This window comes from Scomber japonicus, chromosome 5 (assembly GCF_027409825.1).
Source record: "Scomber japonicus isolate fScoJap1 chromosome 5, fScoJap1.pri, whole genome shotgun sequence".
Classification (NCBI taxonomy): Eukaryota; Metazoa; Chordata; class Actinopteri; order Scombriformes; family Scombridae; genus Scomber; species Scomber japonicus.
The window spans coordinates 5,049,502-5,052,951 of record NC_070582.1 but is presented as its reverse complement, the minus strand read 5'-3'; positions in this window follow the sequence as shown (position 1 = coordinate 5,052,951).

Sequence of the window (3,450 nt, the reverse complement as noted above, 5' to 3'; positions counted from 1 at the left end):
AAATTAATATAAAATTGCTGAAATACACTAGAAAACAGAAGCATAATAGCACACATCTGCACATTTTAATAGTTTTTCTAGCACAAAGTAACAGTTGAAAATGTCCAAAACACAATAGAGAGTGTGGAATAATAAGTAGGCAGAATAATACAGAGGTAGAAGAATAAACCACAGAATAAAGAGAAGGAAGAACAAAATGTGACTGAAATATTAACCCTCCTGTCGTCCTCCCGGGTCAAATTGACCCCGTCTCTTTTGACAGTTCCTTCTTTCCTTCCTTCTTCCCTCTTTCTTTGCTCCCTCCTCCTTCCATCCTTGCTCCCTTACTTCTTTCCTTCCTCACTCCCTCCTCCTTCCATCCTTGCTTCCTTACTTCTTTCCTTCCTTCCTCCTTTCCTTCCTTCCTTCTTCCCTCCCTCCTTACTCATTTCCTTCCTCCTTCCCTCCTTATTCCTTTCCCTCCTTCCTTCTTTCCTTCCTCCCTCCCTGCTTACTCCTTTCCTTCCTTTCTTCCTCCCTTCTTACTCCTTCCCTCCCTCCCTCTCTCCCTCCCTCCCTCCCTCCGTCCCTCCCTCCCTCCTTACTGCTTTCTTTCCTTCCTCCCGTCCTTCTCTCCTAAATTCCTTCCTCCTTTCCTCCCTCCTTTCCTTCTCTCCTAAATTCCTTCCTCTTTTCATCCTTACTCCTTCCTTTCCTTTCCTTTCCTTCCTTCCTTCCTTCCTTCCTTGATTCCTTCCTTCCTTCCTTCTCTCCTTACTTCCTTCCTCTTTTCCTCTTTTCCTCCTTCCTCCTTACTCCTTACTCCTTTCCTTCCTTCCTCCTATCCTTCCTTGACCTGAGGACAACAGGAGGGTTAAAGTGCTTGCTGAAAGCACATACATGTCTGTATTTAAACCTGTTGAGGGGCACACCTGTCTGTCAACTAGACGCAGGTGAACTCAATCTGCTCTGAATCTGTGCTCTCATAACTAGGAAGAGAAAACATTGCTCTGTTTGCTCTGGCAATAAACCAGACGTGTCTTCCTTTATGCATATTAACTTCCATTTATAACTAATTCCAGTGTTTAACTCATGAATACAGTTAAATATTATTCTTGAGTTTAATAATGTATGTAAAGATGAGTAAATACATGGAGCTCTTATATTTGTCTGCTAGTGTAATACATACAAACCCTCGCTCTCCCTAATTCTGGCTCCTCGTGTATGATACTTGATGTCTCTAGTCAAGCCCTTTTCAGTTCGGTTATCCCTAAAACTGTGTTTGTTGTGCTAAATTGTCCCAGATTATGCGCCTCTCCTAATGTGGGACAGTTGAAGTGGAAATTTGTGATGCTCATCAGGAGGCTGAAAGGTCTAAATCACCTTAATTCATACAATAAAAACTTGTGGATGCCTATATTTGCCCATGTCAGTAATTACAATATTTTTGCTGTAACAAATAATATAGTAATTCATAACTATGTATTAATATTAGTCATGTAATAATTTGCATAACTTGCCTAAAATAACAACAAAATAAGCATAAGACTGGGTCTCTGATGGGAAAATACAAATCTCTTATATTCATTTTGTGTTCCTAAAACTAGTAACACCAATGTCTTATATTCATTTTCACATCTGCATAATCAGTTTGCAACATTATATTCAGTTTACTGGTGATTGTACTTTTTACATTATATTAGTATGTGTTAGAATGGTTAGCGTGACTATTTTAATGACTGTAGTAATGATTAAAAGTGTATGCGTTATACTTTGCATTCCACACTTGTAGAAGTAGAGTTATTGTGTTTGTGATTGTAAGAGGCCACAGTGCTAGAAGGTCAAGAAGTTAATACTTGCTCTTTGTTGCAGTAAATTTCCATCCTATGTTATGAGTTATTTTGACTAATGTTGAAGGTCGCAAGTGGTGGGAGAGAGAGAGAGACTCGACAACGGAGACAGCACGGGATGGCTCCAGAGGGAAAACAACCCACCATCTGGCGCCCTGGTAACACTTGTTGATAAAAGATGATTTGCTACTTTGTTAGGTATAAAGCTTTTGCTCAAAGAACTGATCTCTGAGCTTACTCTGTGCACGGTGTTGATCTGCTCCTTCTTGCAAGAATAAAAGCAACTTTGACTTTTGGACTTGGTTTCAGCCTCAGTCTTGTATTTCATTTTTCTATCAGTCTCTTTCTTGATTATATAAAATGATCAAACCCTAAGGCAAAAATGATCAGCCTATGTTCTCTACAGGAAAAATATGGTATTGCACTTCAGTGGGGAAAAAAGCTGCAGCACCAACTGTTAGTAAGCAGTTAAAGAGTATGAGTTAGATTTGTGTCTTTATTACATGCAAGAAAATAAATGATCTGAGAGTCTCAAATATTATTATTTTTTGCTATTGGTATGAAAACTTTTTCTCTCAAATATATAAATAACATATAAATCACACCTATTATAATTTTTTTTCTCTCATAAAATGCTTTTTTTTTTGCTATCAGTGTGATAATTTTTTCTCTCAAACATTTTTTTCCCTCTCAGATAATTCATTTTCTCGTATGTAATAAAGACACAAATCTAACTCCAGCAGCTCTCATCCTGCATGGGCACTGATAAGCTCACATAGCCCTACAGTATGCTGCTAAAGGCCACTTACACACATATTACAAACAATATTCAGATGCTTTCAATTTTAACTTGCTGATTAATTGATTAAGACATAAAAATAAGTAAATGCAGTTCATGGACAGCTGGACTAATGAACAATATGTATATATGTATCTATGCATAGATTGATCATTCACAGGGAATTGTTTGGTTTACAGGAGCTACATCCACACTTAATATCACATAGAAACATATCTCTAATTATCCAATGGGAAAAACAAAAAACTTATAACTAAAAATACCCCAAAAGTTGTACTAATGAAACAAATATAGGGTAAATTAGGGTAATGTGGGACACTTTTTGCAATCCTTACTTGTTTACCTTATTTACATATGAATCCAATACATTATATCAACACCTAATATCATTATGAAATCCCTGAGATGTTTGCTTGTTCTTTGCTTGCTTGTAAATCAGAAGACAATTTTGGGATATTGTACTCAAAAGAAACATGACACTTATATTAATATTCCTTGTGCCAAATTGTTGCAGAATTTGTAGATTTTGTAATCTGGGAAACTAGTTTTTAGGCTTAGAAATAAATATATATTTATAATAAAATACGTTGTGTGTGTGTGTATGTATATATATAAATATTTTTTATATATATATATATATCATAGACTGTATATATATATAAAAGCAAAAAAAAGAAAAAAGAAAAACAATTCTCATATGGGTCGCCTCTGATCTCGTCCGTCTCATAGTATCGCGATAGTTTGCTAGCTGGAGATCAGCAGGAAGAAGCTAAGCTAACTGAAAGCTCACCGACTTCTCTCCAACCGGTCGGTGAAAAAAAA